Genomic DNA, 24,328 nt, shown 5'->3' with positions numbered 1-24,328 from the left:
AAGTTCCTGCTAAAGCTTCCATTGATGCTTTCATAACTACATGAAAGCAATAGGCCAAATGCCAAAAAACAGCATAGATGCTAGCCCTGTAGCTAATTATGACAACCTCCATCATATTATAATAACTCCTAGAGCTGCCAGGACATACAACTTACAGATGAAACTGATGGGAGAGCACACACTGGCACCCCATTATGGAAAATGAAGCAATGTAACAACAACAGAATACAACTGCTGCCATTCCCCCCAAATTATATTGATATATTCTTGTTTTGACTCACATAAAGGGAAATATTAGATTATGCTGAAAATAAAGACTTCTTTGGGCTTTGTTTAACAATTCTAAATTCAATTTGGACCAGCTGAAGGAAAAGAATGCCTCAGAATCCTCTGTGCCTCTTGAACGTCCTTGAGTGCGCTCCACGGATTCACTTCCAAACAGCAGCCTGAGGACGGTAACACTGCACATACTCCCCTGAAACTTGCTGCCAGACCCCCTTCTCATCAGAGCAGCGTGATTAAACATTCAGGATCCTGCCACGGTGGGGCCGAGCAAAATAACACAGGGCTCTGACCTTCTCCAGGAAAATCAGTCAGGGGACAAATGTGTGACAATGGGTGACACTAACCGTGTGCTGTAACCGAAAACCACCTAATGAAGTTTTCATGTTACACACTCTCCAGGACGGTAAACGCACTATTAAACTCTCACTGTAGTAGTCACACTAAAAGCCTTTTTAAATGCATGCTGCAAATTCATATTCAGATCCGTCCACAGCGGACCCTCTGCTCCACGTGAAACTCCAGAGCCCGTCTGGCAGGAGTGGGAGGCTGTGAGACGAGCACTGGACTGATGGTCAGGCTGGCATTCCAGATCTCTCAAAGCCCAGAGTCGAGTGAGTTGCTTCAGGTCTCAGTGTCCTGGTGTGTAAAATGACGGCATTGGATTAAGTAATCTCTGCCTTCTTTTCCAACTCAAAATAAAAAATATCTACAAGAGGAGCTCTAAATATATTTTTTAAGATATCCACATAAATGTTCCATAATATGGATGTAATTCAGTCTATTCACCACACATCTACTGACAGATATTCAGGACTTTTCAGTCGTCCTGCTCTGCTACCACAAATGATACTACAATAAATAACCCTATACACGCATCCTTATGATATGGAGCTTTCATTGCTATAGGTTTGTATCATTTACTTAGATGCATGCCTACTACATGGTGTTCAGATAGAAAACAAGTTACGAAGACATGTATGTAATATGGTCCTAGTCTTGTGAATTAAAACTACATTCTCTGGGCTTCCCTGGTGGCACAGTGGTTGAGAGTCTGCCTGCCGATGCAGGGGACACGGGTTCGAGCCCTGGTCTGGGAAGATCCCACATGCCGCGGAGCAACTGTGCCCGTGAGCCACAACTACTGAGCCTGCGCGTCTGGAGCCTGTGCTCCGCAACAAGAGAGGCCACGATGGTGAGAGGCCCGCGCCTCGCGATGAAGAGTGGCCCCCGCTTGCCGCAACTGGAGAAAGCCCTCGCACAGAAACGAAGACCCAACACAGCCAAAAATAAATACATAAAATAAATAATAATTAACAAAACAACTCACATTACTAAAAAAAAAAAAAAAACTACATTCTCTGCATGTGTGCATGTCATTTGCAAAGAATGGCAACCTACTTTGTTGGAGGGAGAGAACAGATGACATAAGAAAAAGGAGACTGCCACAAAATGGACGCTCTCATGGTATAGTGCTAACATTTGGAATATACAACTATACAATTTATGAAAATATGACAGGTTTTAATATACATCTATGAGAAATATATATAGATTAAAAGAAAACAATTTCATGAAATGATGGGAAATGTAGGTAAACTTTTACTTGAATCCCTTCTGCTCTTTTTATATTGTTTTTGCAGAAAAGTAACACCTAGACAAAAGGAAAAATAGTGAGTCCGTGATATGAACTTCCTTTAGAGGTTCTATGCTTGCAAAATACCAGTGATATCTATTTATGGGCAGGCCACCATGGTGAAAACTTTTGCTATCTAATCTTCCCAAGAAACTTTTGAGGTAGGTTCTCTCATTCCCCCCAAAAAGGATGGAGGAACTGAGACTGAGAATATTTAACTAACTCTCCTATCTCTTTTACTGTGATATTAAGTATCATATTCTAAATATGTTCCACAATTTGCCTGACCCCCAAATCCATGCTCTGAAGCATCGTGGAACATTAATGCCCACCTCCCTGCCTCCTGTGAAGCCTGACAAACCCACATACGTCACTCCTATGGCTTAGAGCAAAAGTACCCCCCCCCACCGCCTTTCCTACAATGGGAGCCGTGAAATGCAACAGATAAACCCTATGGGTGAGAAGTACGCAAAGCAAAAGTTAATATGATTGCTTAGAAAAATAACAAATATTATTAAATAATACCATCTTTACCATTCTGAAATATTGTTAATGGGTACAATCATTTCATAGAGGGACCTGGATACCACGTTTCATTTAAGGAATTTTAAAGGTAGAGCTTGGCAAACTGAGCAGGATTTATTTTCAACTGAGGTAAGTCTACTATTACTAGTCCTATAGAGTAACTCCTTGTGTGTCAGGGAAACGGGTTTAGGGTGAAAAACTTTTTCTCCCAATCTTTCCTCATCTGAGAAGTATGTTTTCAATGCTTTTATAATTTTGCCTTTAGCAAAAGACTGTTTATCTCATAACCATTTGGGCATATTTTGAAGATTCACTCAGTCTTTGAGTGCAGACGGATTTTTTTTTAATTAATTTATTTTTTATTTATTTACTTTTGGCTGTGTTGGGTCTTCGTTGCTGCATGCGGGCTTTCTCTAGTTGCAGCAAGCGGGGCCTACTCTTCATTGAGGTGTGCGGGCTTCTTATTGCAGTGGCTTCTCTTGTTGCGGAGCACGGGCTCTAGACACTTGGGCTTCAATAGTTGTGGCACGTGGGCTGAGTAGTTGTGGCGCATGGGCTTAGTTGCTCCGCGGCATGTGGGATCTTCCTGGACCAGGGCTCGAACCTGTGTCTCCTGCATTGGCAGGCAGATTCTTAACCACTGCGCCACCAGGGCAGTCCCGGATTTTTTTTTACAATATGATTGCTGAGACGTTTTTCATGTAGCCATCTCCCTAGATAAACTCTCTCCATACCTTTCTTCTCAGATAAAGCCAGAATCTCCACTTCATTTTGCTGCTGAAACACAGATTCATTTCTGCAAATGTTTGCTCCTGCACATAAAGTCTAGACCAGTGCCACGGACAGCTGCTGTTGTGTGGGATTTAAGGGCAATTTTTCCATTTAGAGACCTGAAAAAATCTGGCCATAGCAGCAATCAGCCAACTTAGTGTTCATTCTCCTCTTCTTTAATTTCTTAGCATTCTTTAAAGAATAGATACATGTATATGTATAACTGAATCATTTGCTGTACACCTGAAACTAACACAACAATACACAATCAACACAATCAACTATACTCCAATATAAAATAGAAAGTTTTTAAAAAGTAGAAAAACTAATGTCTACATTGATAGTAAGAAGAACAGTATTTTCTCTGAGTATGACAAACATTGACTGTAAAAGGCACTAAGTAACTGAGTTTATAGAAATGTCCTCTATATTTATTGGGTGTAGGACAAGGATGTATATATTTGTCAGAACAATTCAAACTCTACACTTAATATCTGTGCATTTCATTATGTATTAAATACAACTCAAAAATGATGTAGAATTTAATTTTTTGAATTAAAAATGCATTGGGAAAAATATAAAAAATAAGAAAATAAGGTCACATAGGCACTTACTCTATCATTGGACACCTTGGAAAGAGCAAGAACCAAGGACGTGGGCCATTTGAGCTTCCTATGACAGCCCTTTGGACCTATTGTTCATGATTTTGGCCAGAGCATTTAAAAATGTCTATGCCTCATTTTAATCACGTGTAAGGGAACTAATGATGCCCATCTAATAAAACTACCCAATAAAATTCTTGAGAATTAAATGACATAATGTATATTAAACACATTGGAAAATATCTGGTATACAGGAGACATCACATCAGTGGAAGTGGCTGCTGCTATCGTTATTTCTAGATTCAAAATTAAGTAGGAAATCTTTTAAAGCAAATATCAAATAGAGTCAGTGGGAAGCATCTAAAGTTCCTCTAAGTACCTTAGGAGAATCTTCTCAAATACTGTTGTGATTATTATTTGGATAATAGTTTATATCATTTTATAAGCAATATAGCAATATATCTGCATTCTTTCTTTTATCATGTAAACATAGGCTGTATAGTCAATGGGAAAAACTTACCAAAATAATTGTACTTCACAGTACAAGAGTATGGACAGACCCACGGATGGGCTTCAAAAGATTATAAAATGGTATGAAAATGGTATGAGTATGTATATATTTTTGAGAAAAGAGTTCAGAGCTTCCATTCAATGCTGAAAAGTTTCTAACAGTTTAAAAATAAGATGTGATTCTACACTAGGTATATATTGAGGTAAATAATTTATGTCATCAGATTTTTTTTCCCTCTAGAAATCTGAGGCATATATCAAACTATGTCCTAAAATATAGTCTAGTGCCATGTTTAGTCATCTTTTTGAGGTGACTGTCCCCTTTGATAATATATGAAAATTATAAACTTTCTCTTAAGAGTAATGAACTGTAGTCAAAATGACTGCACCTTCAATGGTTCCTAGTGGCAATCTCTCACTCAGAGGTTGGAAATGATCTTTCTCTCCCTTTCTCGGTATACTGACAACTTTACAATCTCCCCTGGCATTTATCTGCTGCCATCCCCGAACTCCCTTGTTCTTTGTGAGAAGGTCATGGCAATGAGCCCTTCTTTATCACTGGCCATCTAGGGCAGACAGGGAAGGAAACAGAGAAGAAGAAAGGGAAGGAAGGAAGATGGGGCAGAGAGATAACAGAGTCATTTACAGGGATGGAGAATAGAAAGGGAGGAGAGAGGGAGGGAAAATGGAAGAAGGGAAGAAAAGGAGGTGGGAAGGAAGGAAGGGAGGGAAGGAGAAAGGGAGGAAAGAAGGGAGAGAGAGAAAAAGGGAAGAGAGATTATGACTTGGTAGCTTCTGGCATGTTAATATGTAATATGTAGGTTTCTGAGAGACATCTCTCCCAAACCCCTCAACTCCCTTACCCACTCAGCACATTTTCTCTGAGATAAAGGAGAAGCATTTGAGGACATTCTTATCATAGCTTTTAAAATTACCTATGAATGACATTTAAAATTTACCTATGACTGATACAGCATCTTTTAATAATCTGCCTTTTGAAAGTATCATATTTTATTGTATCAAGTTACTATACATTGATGTGTATTTCTTCTTTACTGCCAAACTATTTATTTGTTGCAGCATGGATGAAAGGACAGCGTTCTCCTTGGTGAACTGGAACAAAATCCCTTCTGTTCCATTTTTGGTCTTTGGTCTTGATAGAACTTTAGATGGTGTGTTGTTGCCATTTCTGCTATAAGATAATTTATTTTCAATTCAGTTTAACAAATGAGAATTGGGTCCTATGGCTTTCTTTATATCAAGCCCAAGAAGTAGATGAATTATATCTGCTCTGGAAACTGTATAGGACTACAAATGTTAGGGGTGAGCTGTGTTGGTCAAAAAAGTATTAACTGGAAAAAAGTTACTTTGTAAAAATTAATTTGCTTTCCTTTTGAAAAGAACTACAGTTTTCATAATAAGTTTTTTAATATTTTCTTTGTGCTTCTGGTGTCATCATTGCAAAATATTTCACTTGACTCTTACATTATTCATTCGCTTATTCATTCAAACATTTATTAAGGAAGGAACTGTAAAATCAAGTTACTTTGATACAGCTCTGGTTTCTTTAAGATCGGCATTCAAGTGTAGACACCTGGGATCCATCTAACTGGAGGGAATTAGTGTGCAAAATTTATTAATATAGCCATGTGAAAGCCTCTTCTATGATGATCTCACTTTTATGGGGAGCAGCTAAGGCTAAGAATAAGCCAAATCATTCTTGGTCAGTTTTGATGGTAAGATAGTGGTCTAGGAGACCCCGACTATATTAGCCAAAGTAACTCAGTCCACATATGGGAGCAATATGGAACAGTCTTGAGCTTCTGATAAAAGGCAGAAACTTCTGCTTCCTTGAAATCCTATACGAAGGATTCATTATTAGGTAAATTTAGGGCACTTAATTCTAAGATGATCTGATAGACATACCCCAACAAGTGAATCAGTTGGGATCACATCCTCCACCTCCCAGTCTGATTAACCCATTCAAATTTCCTTACCTCCAATGCTGGTCCTAACTCACCCCTGCCTCCTAAAATGGCTCGTTGATGGCAGTAAAGGGATATGACCAAATATTGCTGGCACTCAGTTACTTTAGCTATTCCACCTTCCCAGGTCACTGACTATTAAGAGCTCAGAATAAGTAAGTTTAGAAACATCTTCTAAGAAATCACTTCTCTCCAAACCCAGGTAAAGGTGGTGGTGAAGCAAGGTTTCGTGCTGGGTCAGTTTGCCTACTCTCCTTCCAAAGGTAAAACTACCAACACTGGAGTTACTTAGTTTATGTCACCCTGTACTTCTAAAACCATTACGTTTTACAGGCTTTAAAGGATGCTGGCAGATTGCACTTTCTTCTCTTATACTCAGTTTTCCTAAGCCAGCGTTTCTCAACCTTGACACTATTTTGGGTCAGATAATTTTTGTTGGGGACTTTGCTAGGCATTGTACGATATTTAGCAGCACCCCTGGCCTCTGCCTACTAAATGTCAGAAGTACTCCCCCCACTTGTGACAACCAAGAGTGTCTCCAGACACTTCCTAAGGTCTCCTGGGGGAAACATCACCCCTCACTGAGGAAGGACCATTGTTTTATGGCTATGACCCGATTAATGAGATCTTTGTGGATTCTTGCTTAGAGCCCTAGTGACGTGAATTTTACATGTGATTTTGACAAAATTAATTACATAACTTACTATATATTAAGTAAATAGCTCCCTAGAATCTAATAGGTTATAAGCAGTAAGTTAAACACACTGAGCATTGTGTGACCCTCTAGAAAAGCTGAGTCTTTGTCTTTGCAAGGATTAAGCTATGCCAGAGCCAATGGGGCTCTCTTTTCCCAATGTTAAAACCCACCTTGCAAGCTTTTGGCCGCCTACACTTTATCAGAAGTCTAAGACCGGGACAAAGAAGCAACAGCCAGCAGTCCCTAATTTTACTCTTGCTACCTTGTTTATTTTTCTTGACTGGGTTGAACTGATTAGAGTTTGCACATATTAACTCATTAACCTGATTCTTTACTTCCTTTGTTTTCTGACTTCAAGACTCTTGATCACTGTTCACTTACATCAGCCCCCTATTTCAGCTTATAATTCCTTTTTTAATATTGCTCCCACTACAAGTTTGCTTTATATTCTGAATCTATGATTATCAATTTGCTTCTTTGTCTTGTATCACCAACATTACTTGGGATCAATTCAAATTGTCTCCTAGTTCTGGCATCTTCTTGCCTTTTTTGTCCTGAATCTGCCCATATTGTGGCGTGTTAAGAGACACTCAGAACATAAAGAAGTAAGAGATAGCAGTTTACCAGTGGAGCAAAAAGAAAAAACTATGAAAACCAAGCACACATTCTCAGAAATACTTCTGCAGACTCCATAACTTTTTTTTTTTTCATAACTTTTGAAAATATCACACCATCACACTAGATTATGACTAGAATATTTGCAGTAATGATTTTGAGCCTTCGATAAAGGAGTAGGGATACTCTACTTGAGAAGAGAGGAAAGTAGGTACTGTGCTTGGAAAGAGTTCCATCTCATCTGGTTAATAGAGAAGTTATAACATTTGAAGGGAGCTCTGGTTATCTGAAAAATATACTTATTTAAAATACCACCTTACCTAAACAGCATATTTATTAACTTTTTTGTACTTATACCTATTAGGTTGAATCATATAAAACTGATATTTTTTACAGGCAAATATTGACAATTACATTTTCAACCCCAGTAATTCTAAGAAGTTCCTAAACACAAGAAAGTACTTAATACAAACTAGGAGGGCCTCCTTCAAAGGAAACACATTTAAACTTTCATAGAAAGAATTTATTTCTATTTTGCTAATATTTGATAAGTTCTTTCTTTAAACATGGATATCCTTATGATCACAGGAACCCAAGAACGTTAAATGATAAACTAAAACAGTGTGAGAAATCACTCTACAAGACTATATAACCAAGGGATAAATAAAACTGATTAATTTAATGAGCAAACTTATTTGCAACGAACCTCTCCTGAATCCTCAAATTTCTGTTTTGCCAAGTTAGTGCATTTTAATTTTAGATGTCAGAATTTGCACTTTTCAGATTCTAATCTCTTGCAGCATGATCAATGATGTGCATTGCATTTGTCATTTTCAAGATGACCGCACTCAGAATAAGAACTTAACAAACAAAACATGTCAAAGATACATATTAAGTTTCACAACACAATTGTTACCCTAAAAAGTGATCGATAAAGAAGTAATATTTTTTTTTTGTAGTGAAACCCCCATAGTTGCTAATCACTGATGGTACCTAATGTTGGAAATCAATAAGAAAGACACATCTTCAATATGTGAGATGGAATATAAGAGAGAAAGAGAGGAGAAGGAAAGGAGACAGAGGGAAACCTAATTATATTAGATACCCAAGAACTCTGAAATGAACTCCATTCATCTCAGAGGAACGTAAAGAAATATAAGGGAGTCAATTTAAATTTATTATCTGCCTGCTGCTGCCTCAGCTGCTGCTAACAGATGCTCCATAGAGAACCTATGGGGAGAAAAGCTTATACATTCTCCTTGTATGAACCTGGAGTGATGGTGTTAAGAAGGGCTGTAAATGTGAAAATATGGTACTTCATCAAGGCCAAGTTTTGTGTTACCAGCTCAATGGAGTAAGTAGAACAAAAGTTCAACAAACATTTGTGGAATAAATAAATGAATGTGACTTTTCCTAAGCCATCTAGAAATCCATGGTGCAATAGAGGCTAGCACTGGACCATGACCTCTTAGCAGCAGTGCAGAAAGGAAACTTCTGGGACAGGTAAAAGAAGAAACAATAGTGGGAGGGCCAGTTACTTGATATGTTTTCTTCATCTGTTAACACTAGTTGATGACAGTTCCTTTCTAATCCTTAGGGCTTCGTTTAAACATGACTCCACCTTTCATGCTCAAGAAATGTGCACTGGCCAGTTGCATTAAATATCACATAAAGTATTTTCCATAGTAAGTACAGTACGTATTTCCCTAATGTCTCCGTGTATAATATAAGTAGAATAAAATGATTAAGAGAAAAAAAGAAAATAATTCAAACTTGCAAAGGCAAATGGAGCCTCACAGCTGATAGATGTCAAGAAAATTTAAACTAGATTCTACTGTCTTGATTTTCATATCTAAACACTGGAACGTTCGTTTTTTCCTTCCTTCCTTCTTTCCCTGTTTTTTTTTTTTTTTTTTAGTTTGAAGAATCTATCCATGATTACCAAGCTGTTCTCACAGATTTAAATGACCATGCTTCACAGGAAAAGGGAATGATTCAAAGCTGTTATGTAACTTTAGAGCTTTAACTCAATGTTTTCTTAAACTGCTCAATGAGCTAACTCCAATGTTTATGTACAAAATAATTTTTCAGTGAAGGCAGTATAGTGTAATGATTTAAAGTACGGATGCCTGGGTTTGCATCTTATCACTGCCTTTACTAGCTGTGTATCATTGGCCAAGTTACTTAAATTCTCTTCACCGAAAGATTACAGACGATTATTTCTGCATTTGGGGGATCGATGGTGATTTACATTTTCTTCTTTGTGTTTTTATTTTTCAGTTTTCTGAGATTTCAACAATGAACACATTTTTAAAAAGAAAGAAACTCTAAGTGTTGACAAGGCATTAAGTAAAAAGGAAGTATTAGACTAGGTACCTCCTTTAGTGATACACTTTATATAGAGTTCAATGTCAGTTATAATCAACATAGTTTGCATATTTTAATCAGTTAAAATAAAGTATAAGCCAGCCACACAATTTTTGAAAATAAGTAATTTCAGGGAGCACGTACATAGCAGAGTTGAAGTTCTTGATCAACTGACAGAAATACCACATAAAAGTTTACCCACCTTCTCGTTATCAAACACTTTTTGGTTTTTATCATTATGATGTTGAACTCGAGCGTCCAGATATGACTCTAATACATCCAATAACACTTTTTCTGCCATACCGATAAAGCCTGGTTGTAAACTCAGCACTTATTATTCACACGGTCTACACAATTCTTTCCTTCTTCCATAATAATAAACCAACATAAAGTCATACTCATGACCACATTAAAGATAATTTCTTCCCAATTACATGTCATATTCACAAGACATGACTTTGCATTTAGATAATGCTTTAAGGTGCTCTATGCACGCCCTACAAGTTTTATTTATGCGAGTACATCACTGGTGTAAAGACAGAATATTTTATTTCAAAGGTATCCATTTTCTGATTTGCACTAAAACCTAAGAGTTCTTAAGATCATAAATGTAATATTCAGTCAAATTACTATTCCACTGAGCTCATTATTCAGTCTTTCACCAGAAAAAAAAACAAGATATTTTATGAAAAACCATTCATTTATTCATTCTATGGCTAGGTGCTGAAAAAGCTGTAAAAATGAATCTAAGCCAGCTCTTAATTTTTTGGCTCTAATAGCCCAGTTGAGAAGAGAGATGTGAAAACCATCCCAGTGCATCACAGGGCGATTAGATCCAAGGTTTGGGCACACTAAGATGGGGAGAGGGGAGGAGGGACCATGTGTTCAGGGTAGGCGTTACTAAAAGGAGTTTGCGATGAATTTTGGAAATGAGTAGGGGTTTTGCAAGTGGCTAAAAGAGAAATCAAGGAAACCCCATAGCCTGAGGAAAGAGCAACACCTCAACAGCACAGAGACATAAGTACGCCTGGAGAGGGAAGGGAACTGGGTGAGTGACAAGGGCTCCTTCGATGCCAAAAGTACTCTTATTTTAGTTAGTTTATGCAGATTTAATTCCACATACCATTTGGGCAACCACCAGAATTTTTCAATTGAAAATAGAGAAAGCACAAGTCAGTTCAAATTATAAAAGCAAATTTGGCAAGATGGCACAGCTGCTCCCCTGATGTTTCCCTGACTCTAGAGAGAATGACGGACTTCTGGCTCTCTTGCACCAGCCACCCAGGCAGCCTGTTATATATATCTCTCTGAAGTCTCGTGAAAATGCGTTACTGCTGCCATTTTACTGCGCATATCACATTTTGCTATTTCCACATGACACGGTAATATTTTTGTGCCACTTGATGATTAAACATCATTTTCATTATTGTAACTATATATATATACATCTGCAGTCAATATGTCTAATGTTGAAGAGAGCAGGCCATCAAAGGATCCCCAGTGTTAGCAACATGTAAGGAAAGTGCCATCTTCAGACAACAAGCAGTTTCGTAAGGATCATTACTATCTAGATATCTATGTATATATGTGTCTACCTACTCACTACCTACCTACTTACCTACATTTTTACTTTATATGTACTTCATATAACAAAGGTACACAATATAGAAAGATCTAATGGGTCATTTGCTGCCTTAGTCCCCAATATCATTTACTTTCCATGGGACATGATTTCACACAGATGGCATAAGTTCTTCAAACATGTTGACTCAGATCCCACTTACTAAAAATCAAACAATTAAAAAAAATTTTTCTCCGCACTGCTAAAATTCATCTATTTCCCAAATTCCTCAGGCATGGTCTGTGGGACCCAGATTAGGAGCCAAGAGCTGCTGGAGAAGGTTATGCTAATGATCACTGCTGCTTCTCCTTTTCTGTGTAGGAATCTCACTTTTGACAAGTTTTTAAGTACACGCCTGGTTAAATCAGGTGTAAGCCTTTCACCTGGTATATTTATGCATCATCTCTTTCCAGTAATGCATAACCCACCCAGAGTGCTGTAGAGAAGAAATGTTGAGGTTAGCATAGCTAATGGAGAAGTGTGTGTTGGGAAATGGAGGAGACGAGGTAAAAACAAAAACAAAAACAAAACCTCACGACACATGGAAAGTTTGGTGTCCTATAGCTCAGTCATACACGGTTAGAGAATTGGCACATATAAACCATTGGCCACACACACAAGCTACTCTCCAAGGTAAGTGCAGGGCTTCCTGCCTAACCTTTCCATCAACGTTGATGTAATAGCCTCCCCAGGGAAATTACTGGGTTGTGGTTCTTTTGATATAAGTGAGTCTTATGACTATGACTATGAAAAACACAGTTTCCTTTGAGTTTACTTTTTCAGGGCCTTTTCTCTGTGACAGTGTTAAGGCCTCGATGTGCCAGGATCATATTATAATCTTTAGGAAAGGAGCCAAGGGCATCACTCAACCAATTTTATATGCAGGTCTTATGCTGGAAGGGCCAGAATAATTATACAACTTGCATAGGATCTAGGGCAGAGCATCAGGATAGGTGAATGCCCTTAGGCACTGGAGAGAAGACTCAAAGAGGTCCTGAATTGGGATAGAACCTACATAAATGATGGCAAATAATTCTGTGGACTCAGGATCTGTGCATCTCTTCTCGTTGATCAGATATACCTGAACCAACCATCACAGAGCCCAGATAATAACAGACATCCATGCAACAAGTGGTTCCTGAGAACCAATGAATGTAGAAATATGAAAATGGGTTTTGGAGTCATGAAAGCCAGAGTTTGAATTCCAGCTTTCCAACTTACTAATTATTTACCCTAAGAACATTTTCTTGGCCTTTCTCAGTCTCAGGATCACCTATATAACCCTAAAATATTGTGAAAAGAGTTATAAATAATGCATGTGAGATATTTGGTGCACATTCGACATTCAACATGTATGAATTATCACTACATAAACAGCATCTAAAAATTTAGGTGAACGGTAACTATAAAATGAGGTGCTGCATTTCTGAATATAGCTTGTGGGACAACGCATCACTTGACAGTGCCTCCCCTATGTAAACTGTGTGGGGGACATTTTTACATCTTCAGTTATCTTCAAACCTTTCAAGTTCTAGGAAAAAATATTGTACTCTTTTCTGTTGGCCTAAGAACTGCTATTAAATTATTAGATTTAGCATGCAGGTTTATGTTCATTTAGTTAATATTATGTACACCACACATAACTTTTCCCAGTATTTTTATTCCAGAGGGAAGGGATAATGAAGACTTCAAGGTAACCATAAATATCTGCTGCTCAATGAAGAATAAAATGGCACGTAAGCCTCGTTTAACAGGTCCAAGGAGCATGCGGCACAGCTTGCTTTACAAGAGATCACAGCGTTTAGATGGGATGCCAACCACGTCATAACCAGAAGCCAAAGGAAGGACTTTGCATTTCAGGCTTAATGTTCTTTCCTCTACGTTATCTTTTGAGATTCCTCCTCTCAGTCCTTACTCCTTCCTTTTTGGACCTGCTTTGTAAACATTTTAGCTTCATGGAAGTTCCTGTGAGATGTCAAGGTATCCCAACTCTGTATTTACTCAACCTGACTCAGCATCCAAACCTGTTCAATCTTGGATATGATTTGTTTGACACCTCTGACTTCACTATGCTATGACTCCTAATATTATTGTTACAGAATTGCAGGTTTCTTGTAAGTCAGTAATTCTCTATCAAAACACAGACCCAAAAATCAGACTTCTCAGGAACTATTTCAAAACTAGATCTAGAGAAAAGCTCCAGCTCTCTTTTTTTCTTAGACTGGTTGTCACAACATTCACACCACTTGTGAATAATAATTGGGAACTGGTGCTTTGGAGCATGGCTGAAAAATTGGATTTTTTAGACTTAAACTTAGAAGCCATCCATAAAATACTCAATGTAAAAAAGGCAAATAAAAAACATCAGCTACAAGGCGGACAAAATGAAATCGGTCATCACCAGTAGACCACTCGAAGAGACAGGAAACATTCAAAGACAGAATTGCTATCTCTGACGTGTCTCACTCTGGCAGAGTGGTAGACATAAGCCTTCCACTTACTGACAAATGTGGAGGATTAACACTTCAGAACAAGGCCCAGTAACGTTTGCATTACCAGAAATAGAGTATACATATAACCAAAACAAACGATTTTATCATTTTCATATTTTATCACATCTCCTCTATATATGAAAGAAGAGGACACCCAAAACACTTAATTTAGCAATAGTTTTCTTCTTCATAAGGATCTATTTCCCCCTTAAGACTGAGCAATGCTCATCATTAAGCTCTGACAAACACTGTGTTTTTCCTAACTTGTGGATTTCCAAGCAAAGCACCTGGCATGTAGCAGGCACATAATAAATTATGTGAAATTAAATTACTAATTAATTAATTAATACAGGATCTTCTGTACTAAAAGGCAGCTCATACTTTCTTTTTTTAACATCTTTATTGGAGTATAATTGTTTTACAATGTTGTGCTAGTTTCTGCTGTATCACAAAGTGAATCAGCTATACGTATACATATATTCCCATACCCCCTCCCTCTGGCATCTCCCTCCCACCCTCTCTATCCCACCCCTCTAGGTGGTCACAAAGCACCAAGCTGATCTCCCTGTGCTATGCGGCTGCTTCCCACTAGCTATCTATTTTATATTTGGTAGTGTATATATGTCCATGCCACTCTCTCACTTCATCCTAACTTACCCTTCCCCTTCCCCACGTGCTCAAGTCCACTCTGTACATTTGCGTCTTTATTCCTGTCTGGTCCCTAGGTTTGTCAAGCTTTTTTTTTTTTTTTTAGATTCCGTATATAAGTGCTAGCATACGGTATTTGTTTTTCTTTTTCTGACTTACGTCACTCTGTATGACAGACTCTAGGTCCATCTACCTCACTACAAATAACTCACTTTCATTTCTTTTTATGGCTGAGCAATATCCCATTGTATATATATGCCACATCTTCTTTATCCATTCATCTGTCGATGGACACTTAGGTTGCTTCCATGTCCTGGCTATTGTAAATAATGCTGCAATGAACATTGGGGTGCATGTGCCTTTTTGAATTATGGTTTTCTCTGGGTATATGCCCAGTAGTTGGATTGCTGGGTCGTATGGTAGCTCTATTTTTAGTTTTTTAAGGAACCTCCATACTGTTCTCCATAGTGGCTGTATCACTTTACATTCCCACCAACAGTACAAGAGGGTTCTCTTTTCTCCACACCCTCTCCAGCATTTATTGTTTGTAGATTTTTTGATGATGGCCATTCTGACCGGTGTGATACTTCATTGTAGCTTTGATTTGCATTTCTCTAATGATTAGTGATGTTGATCATCCTTTCATGTGTTTGTTGGCAATCTGTATATCTTCTTTGGAGAAATGTCTATTTAGGTCCTCTGCCCATTTTTGAATTGGGTTGTTTGTTTTTTTGATATTGAGCTGCAGGAGCTGCTTGTATATTTTGGAGATTAATCCTTTGTCAGCTGTTTCATTTCCAAATATTTTCTCCCATTCTGAGGGTTGTCTTTTTGTCTTGTTTATGGTTTCCTTTGCTGTGCAAAACCTTTTAAGTTTCATTAGGTCCCATTTGTTTATTTTTGTTTTTATTTCCATTTCTCTAGGAGGTGGGTCAAAAAGGATCTTGTTGTGATTTACGTCCTAGAGTGTTCTGCCTATGTTTTCCTCTAAGAGTTTTATAGTGTCTGGCCTTACATTTAGGTCTTTAATCGATTTTTAGTTTATTTTTGTGTATGGTGTTAGGGAGTGTTCTAATTTCATTCTTTTACATGTAGCTGTCCAATTTTCCCAGCACCACTTATTGAAGAGGCTGTCTTTTCTCCACTGTATATTCTTGCCTCCTTTATCAAAAATAAGGTGACCATACGTGCGTGAGTTTATCTCTGGGCTTTCTATCCTGTTCCATTGATCTATACTTCTGTTTTTGTGCCAGTACCATACTGTCTTGATTACTGTAGCTTTGTAGTATAGTCTGAAGTCTGGGAGCCTGATTCCTCCAGCTCCATTTTTCTTTCTCAAATTGCTTTGGCTATTCGGGGTCTTTTGTGTTTCCATATAAATTGTGAAATATTTTGTTCTAGTTCTGTGAAAAATGCCATTGGTAGTTAGATAGGAATTGCACTGAATCTGTAGATTGCTTGGGTAGTATAGTCATTTTCACAATGTTGATTCTTCCAATCCAAGAACATGGTATATCTCTCCATCTGTTTGTATCATCTTTAATTTCTTTCATAAGTGTCATGTAGTTTTCTGCATACAGGTGTTTTGTCTCCTTAGGTAGGTTTATTCCTAGGTATTTTATTCTTTTTGTTGCAATGGTAAATGGGAGGGTTTCCTTAATTTCTCTTTCAGATTTTTCATCATTAGTGTATAGGAATGCAAGAGATCTCTATGCATTAATTTTGTATCCTGCTACTTTACCAAATTCGTTGATTAGCTCTAGTCGTTTTCTGGTAGCATCTTTAGGATTCTCTATGTATAGCATCATGTCATCTGCAAACAGTGACAGCTTTACTTCTTCTTTTCTGATTTGGATTCCTTTTATTTCTTTTTCTCCTCTGACTGCTGTGGCTAAAACTTCCAAAACTATGCTGAATAATAGTGGTGACAGTGGGCATCTTGGTCTTGTTCCTGATTTTAGTGGAAATGCTTTCAGTTTTTCACCACTGAGAATGATGTTGGCTGTGGGTTTGTCATATATGGCCTTTACTATGTTTAGGTAAGTTCCCTCTTTGCCTACTTTCTGGAGGGTTTTTATCATAAATGGGTGTTGAATTTTGTCAAAAGCTTTTTCCTGCATCTATTGAGATTATCATATGGTTTTTATCCTTCAGTTTGTTAATATAGTGTATCACATTGATTTATTTGCATATATTGAAGAATCCTTGCATTCCTGGGATAAACCCCACTTGATCATGGTGTATGATCCTTTTAATGTGCAGTTGGATTCTGTTTGCTAGTATTTTGTTGAGGATTTTTCCACCTATGTTCATCAGTGATACTGGCCTGTAGTTTTCTTTCTTTGTGACATCTTTGGCTGGTTTTGGTATCAGGGTGATGGTAGCCTCATAGAATGAGTTTGGGAGTGTTCCTGCCTCTGCTATATTTTGGAAGACTTTGAGAAGGATAGGTGTTAGCTCTTCTCTAAATGTTTGACAGAATTCGCCTGTGAAGCCATCTGGTCCTGGGCTTTTGTTTGCTGGAAGATTTTTATGCACAGTTTCAAATTCAGTGCTTGTGATTGGTCTGTTTATATTTTCTATTTCTTCCTGGTTCCATCTTGGAAGGTTGTAGTTTTCTAAGAATTTGTCCATTTCTTCCAGCTTGTCCATTTTATTGGCATAGAGTTGCTTGTAGTAATGTCTCATGACCCTTTGTATTTCTGCAGTGTCAGTTGTTACATCTCCTTTTTCATTTCTAATTCTGTTGATTTGAGTCTTCTCCCTTTTTTTCTTGATGAGTCTGGCTAGTGGTTTATCAATTTTGTTTATCTTCTCAAAGAACCAGCTTTTAGTTTTATTGATCTTTGCTATGGTTTCTTTCATTTCTTTTTCATTTATTTCTGATCTGATCTTTATGATTTCTTTCCTTCTGCTTACTCTGGTTTTTTTTTTGTTTGTTTGTTCTTCTTTCTCTACTTGCTTTAGGTGTAAGGTTAGGTTGTTTATTTGAGATGTTTCTTATTTCTTGAGGTAGGACTGTATTGCTATAATCTTCCCTCTTAGGATTGCTTTTGCTGCATCCCATAGGTTTTGGGTTGTCATGTTTTCATTGTCATTTGTTTCTAGGTATTTTTTGATTTCCTGTTTGATTTCTTTAGTGATCTCTTGGTTATTCAGTAGCATATTGTTTAGCCTCCATGTGTTTGTATTTTTTATAGTTTTTTCCCTGTAATTGATATCTAGTTTCATAGCACTGTTGTTGGGAAAGATATTTGATTTCAATTTTCTTAAATTTGCCAAGGCTTGATTTGTGACCCACAATGTGATCTATCCTTGAGAATGTCCCATGAGCACTTGAGAAGAAAGTGTATTCTGTTGTTTGTGGATAGAATGTCCTATAAATATCAATTGAGTCCATCTTGTCTTATGTGTCATTTAAAGCTTGTGTTTCCTTATTTTGTTTCATTTTGGATGATCTGTCCTTTGGTGAAAGTGGGGTGTTAAAGTCCCCTAGTATTACTGTGTTACTATCGATTTCCCCTTTTATGGCTGTTAGCATTTGCCTTATGTATGGAGGTGCTATGTTGGGTGCATAAATATTTACAATTGTTATATCTTCTTCTTGAATTGATTCCTTGATCATTATGTAGTGTCCTTGTCTTTTGTAATAGTCTTTATTTTAAAGACTATTTTGTCTGATATGAGAATTGATACTCCAGCTTTCTTTTGATTTCCATTTGCATGGAATATCTTTTTCCATCCCCTCACTTTCAGTCTGTATGTGTCCCTAGGTCTGAAGTGGGTCTCTTGTAGACCGAGTATATACACGTCTTGTTTTTGTATCCATTCAGCCAGTCTATGTCTTTTGGCTGGAGCATTTAATCCATTTACATTTAAACTAGTTATCAATATGTATGTTCCTATTACCATTTTCTTAATTGTTTTGTGCTTCTTTTTGCAAGTCCTTTTCTTCTCTTGTTTTTTCCGCTTAGAAATGTGTCTTTAGCATTTGTTGTAAGGCTGGTTTGGTGGTGCTGAATTCTCTTAACTTTTGCTTGTCCCTAAAGGTTTTAATTTCACCATCAAATCTGAATGAGATCCTTGCTGGGTAGAGTAAGCTTGCTTGTAGGTTTTTCCCTTTCATCACTTTAAATATGTCCTGCTACTCCCTTCTGGCTTGCAGAGTTTCTTGTGAAAGCTCAGCTCTTAACATTATGGGGATTCCCTTGTTATGTTATTTGTTGCTTTTCCCTTGCTATTTTTAATATTTTTTCTTTGTATTTAATTTTTGATAGTTTGATTAATATGTGTCTTGGCATGTTTCTCCTAGGATTTATGATGTATGGGACTCTCTGCACTTCCTGGACTTGATTATTTCCTTTCCCATGTTAGGGAAGTTTTCAACTATAATCTCTTCAAATATTTTCTCAGACCCTTTCTTTTTCTCTTCTTCTTTGGGATCCCTATAATTCAAATGTTGGTGCGTTTAATGTTGTCCCAGAGGTCTCTGAGATTGTCCTCAATTCTTTTCATTCTTTTTTCTTTATTCTGCTCTACAGTAGTCATTTCCATTATTTTATTTTACAGGTCACTTATCCGTTCTTTTGTGTCAGTTAGTCTGCTATTGATTCCTTCTAGAGAACTTTTAATTTCATTTATTGTGTTGTTCATCATTGTTTTTTCTTTAGTTCTTCTAGGTCCTTGTTAAACGTTTCTTGTATTTTCTTCATTCTATTTCCAAGATTTTGGATCATCTTTACTATCATTACTCTGAATTCTTTTTCAGGTAGAATGCCTATTTCCTCTTCATTTGTTTGGTCTGGTGGGTTTTTACCTTGCTCCTTCATCTGCTGCGTATTCCTCTGTCTTCTCATTTTGCTTAACTTACTGTGTTTGGGGTCTCCTTTTTGCAGGCTGCAGGTCATAGTTCCTGTTGTTTTTGGTGTCTGTCCCCAATGGGTAAGCTTGGTTCAGTGGCTTGTGTAGGCTTCCTGGTGGAGGGGACTGGTGCCTGTGTTCTGGTGGATGAGGCTGGATCTTCTCTTTCTGGTGGGCAAGTCCACGTCTGGTGGTGTGTTTTGGGGTGTCTGTGAACTTAGTATGATTTTAGGCAGCCTCTCTGCTAATGGGTGAGGTTGTTTTCCTGTCTTGCTAGTTTTTTGGCATGGGGTGCCCAGCATTGGAGGTCTTGGCCGTTGGGTGGAGCTGGGTCTTAGAGTTGAGATGGAGATCTCTGGGAGAGCTCTCACCGAATGATATTACATGGGGCTGGGAGGTCTCTGGTGGTCCAGTGTCCTGAACTTGGCTCTCCCACCTCAGAGGCTCAGGTCTGACACCAGGCCGGAGCACCAAGACCCTGTCAAGCACACTGCTCAGAAGAAAAGGGAGAAAAAAAGAAAGAAAGAAATAATAAGAAAATAATAAAGTAAAATAAAGTGAAATAAAATTATTAAAATAAAAAAATTTTAAAAATTATTAAAATAAAAAATAAAAAAGTAATTAAAGAAAAGAGAGCAACCAAACCAATAAACAAATCCACCAATTATAACAAGCACTAAAAACTATACTAGGATAAACATAAAAATCAGAAAAAAGTCAGTCGCAGACAGCAAACCCCAAGTCTACAGTTGCTCCCAAAGTCCATGGCCTCAATTTTGGGTTGATTCATGGTCTATTCAGGTATTCCACAGATGCAGGTACATGAAGTTGACTGTGGAGATTTAATCCGCTGCTCCTGAGGCTGCTGGGAGAGATTTCCCTTTCTCTTCTTTGTTCACACAGCTCCTGGGCTTCAGCTTTGGTTTTGGCCCCACCTCTGCATGTAGGTTGTCCTCAGGCTTCTGTTCCCACCCAGACAGGACAGGGTCAAAGCAGCAGCTGATTAGGGGGCTCTGGCTCACTCATGCTGTGCGGGGGAGAGAGGGGTAGGGTAGTTATGACTGGAATGCAGGGCGAGCCTGCAGCAGCAGAGGCCAGAGTGACATTGCAACAGCCTGAGGTGCACTGTGTGTTCTCCTGGGGAAGTTGTCCCTAGGTCTCTGGACCCTGGCAGTGGTGTGCTGCACAGGCTCCCAGGGGGAGGGTGTGCAGGTAGTGATCTGAGCTTGCACACAGGATTCTTGGTGGCTGCAGCAGCAGCGTTAGTGTTTCATGCACGTCTCTGGTGTCTGAGCTGAAAGCCGCAGCTTGCACCCATCTCTGGAGCTCATTTAGGCGGTGCTCTGCCTTCTGTGGGCAGACAGGGAAGGAATACCCTCTCCTTGCGCACCCTGAAACCATGGTCTCTTGCCTCTTAGGCAGTTCCAGACTTTTTCCGGGACTCCCTCCCGGCTAGCTGTGGTGCACTAGCCCCCTTCAGGTTGTGTTCACGCCGCCAACCCCAGTCCTCTCCCTGGGATCCGACCAAAGCCTGAGCCTCAGCTCCCAGCCCCGCCCCGCCCCGGCGGGTGAGCAGACAAGCCTCTCGGGCTGGTGAGTGCTGGTCGGCACCGATCCTCCATGCGGGAATCTCTCCGCTTTGCCCTCTGCACCCCTGTGGCTGCGCTCTCCTCCGTGGCTCTCCCCGTCTCCACCAGTGAAGGGGCTTCCTAGTGTGTGGAAACCTTTCCTCCTTCACAGCTCCCTCCCAGAGGTGCAGGTCCTGTCCCTATTCTTTTGTCTCTGTTTTTTCTTTTTTCTTTTGCCCTACCCAGGTATGTGGGGAGTTTCTTGCTTTTGGGAGGTCTGAGGTCTTCTGCTAGTGTTCAGTAGGTGTTCTCTGAGAGTTGTTCCACATGTAGATGTATTTTTGATGTATTTGTGGGGAGGAAGGTGATCTCCACGTCTTACTCCTCTGCCATCTTGAAGGTCCCCTCCTGGGCTCATACTTTAAATGGAAGGAAATAAATTCCAGTTTGAACATTTCTAGAAATAATTAAATGAATGGAAATCCATCACTGATTCCTTCTGCTTTGGCAATATATGTTTTCTTAAAATAGAGCAAACGAATGCTATATGTAGGTTAAAAGTACACAAATGGAAATAGTTTGATTCCTATCAAGTTCATTTGCATAAAATCTGCAAACTATACAGTAAGAAGTTTATGGATAACAGCGTTATTGTCTCATAACTTCATTAATTTCGACGCTTAGATCCAAAGCAGCTGGGACATCATTATACCTTTAGCCTAGAGATGTTTACTTCTCCTTTCAGACTCCTCATGGATAAATAATATGATGGTACTACTGAAATGACTTGCTCCTGGGGCAAGCAATGAAGCAGTTGTTCCTTTAGAACCTAAGCTCTGTGAGTGCACAGACTTTTATCTCTGTGCTTAGAGGTATATGCTGAGCACCTCGTAAGGTGCCTGATCCATATAAGGCCCTCAATAAATACTTTTAAAGTAAATAAACAATCGTAGATCTGTATTTGGATAGGAATTATTGGGCTCTTGGTTGCCTTTTGCTTAGTCACATACTTTCGACCAACGGCATCTTAATAGATATACAATTTTTTATTTCATTATTAGAGACACTTCTGCATTTAACTTGCCATGCTTAGCCTAAATTAGAAAGGAACAAGGAATACACCAGTGACTACTTAGAAGAGATGCTGCTGTAAGTCTGCTGATCCCAGTGTTAATCTAGGGAATATAATTTGTTAGAAGCATAGAATTATTCCACTAGCAATTCTTACAGGCAAAGTGCAAGACTTCTGTGATAAGAATTTCACCATGCCCCCTCATATTAATGCAGATTATAGATTTTTGTTATGTTATATGAAGCCACAAGTACAGCTTATTAATAAAATAATTTATTTTAACAAATGAATGGATTAAATAAACATTAATACTGCTGTGAATGAAGACAAGTAACGGAGAGATTCTTAAAGCAAAAGTATGGCTAAGGCTTATTCCACTGAAAATTTCCTGAAAGGATAGGAGAAATCAGAAGGCTTTGCAAACTTTCATCTTAACCAAGAAACTATTTTAAATGACAGTAGTTTTATTTATAAATGAAATATGTATTTCACAAACTAAATTTTTTTTACTTTCATTTGAATACTTTACCATACACTGTTAAATACATAAACATATATGCATAATACATGACACATTATAAAAGTTAAGTATTGTTTGAAAAGTATTTAATGCATAAAGTTTAGTAAATCATAAATTAGATACAGTGTAAGGTTCACTGACACAATTGTTTCAGAAAACTCTGCATGAGGCAGATATTGCTAGCTGATTTCCCATCTCCCAGGATCACTGCCCTCTATAGACTGATGCCGTATGCTTTGAAAACAGTTATTTTATGGTCTGTCCTGTTTTTTACTTGTTTCAGTTGGGAGGTAAATCTGCTCCCTGTTATTTACTCCATCTTTACTGGAATCAGATGTCAAAAATATCCAGTCTTATAATACGGACATAAGATTATTTCAAAATGAACATAAGAAATGCCTGACTGACAATCACTTGGCTATTAAATTGAGGAAGGGGATTCAAACCTGTCTCAGGTCTTAAACACACTGATATCTGCTTCCTCCTAACTTTTCACTGGCATTTGCCACTTAGCATTACAATTTGTCAACTTAAGATCTTTTTCTCTGGACCGTGAACTCCTTGAAGGAAAGGATTCCGTGTTGTGTTTAACTTTATGGCCAGGTAGCACAGTGGTGGTACACAGCTGACACCCCCTCAGTGTTCCGGAATGAATGAATACAGGTGAATAAGCAGATTTTTAGATTTGTTCAGGTAGAGCCCTAATCCACACCAGTGACAACAAGACAGGATACTTACTAGTGTCTTTGTAAGGAAGGTTGTGAGGCTTGGAGATATTAAGATACTTCAAGGAAAATAAGTTTCATGAGGGAAGAAACAAAAAATTAAAATATTGGGATGACCCTATGAGCAAAGAGAGTCACAGAACAGCTGTAGAACTTTGTCTAGTTTCTTGCTCACTGGAATTTTGTTTTGATTCTAATTTGCTTTGAAATTAGCATCTGTTCAGAATCACAAACTTATAAGTGGAAGGAACCACATGTCACCTGGGCCTTTTTCCTACTCAGTTTAGGAATACATCCTGATGGATGACATCAAACTCATGATTGAATCCCCCACTATTGCCTAGATAGCCTGTCCTACTATTAGACAATATTATTCATTATAAATCTTTCTAGTATCATCTAGCTTCTGCACATGTTAAGAGAAGGTAAACACCACACATACACACACACAGAGCTACTATTTACAGGAGATGTGGCAGATCTCTGTATGTTTACACATAGAAATATACTTTCAACATGGTGGAGGATAAGGAAAGAGGCAGGGGAAGGGGAGGGAAAAGAGTTGGAAGTAAAACATAGCTATGAAGAATAGTTTATTGGTAACCACACTGCATTTTAAGTGGGCTAGAAAGTTCAAAGAATATATGGCAGAAACAATGTGCCACAAATGCCATGTTCATTCTCATCTCCATGTTATTCTTGAATCAAGTCATTTTTGATCACCACACCAGTCCCTCATCCCAGACATCCTAAGGCTGAAAAGTGTATAAATTTACTGATAGTCAACATCCAAAGATGTGAACTATTAGGTCTTTATGGGAACAAGTCTCTA

At 38.3% G+C, this 24,328-nt stretch overlaps 1 protein-coding gene across 1 annotated transcript in view; it reads right to left on the bottom strand.

Moving 5' to 3' along the window:
• KCNIP4 (potassium voltage-gated channel interacting protein 4) overlaps positions 1-24,328 on the bottom strand; it is a 1,207,795-nt gene that overhangs the window by 965,310 nt on the left and 218,157 nt on the right. The window lies entirely within an intron of this gene.

Source organism: Balaenoptera borealis (assembly GCF_965194805.1).
Source record: "Balaenoptera borealis genome assembly, chromosome: 4".
Taxonomy (NCBI): Eukaryota; Metazoa; Chordata; class Mammalia; order Artiodactyla; family Balaenopteridae; genus Balaenoptera; species Balaenoptera borealis.
The sequence above is the reverse complement of the archived record's forward strand: the minus strand, read 5'-3'. Positions and strand labels throughout refer to the sequence as shown.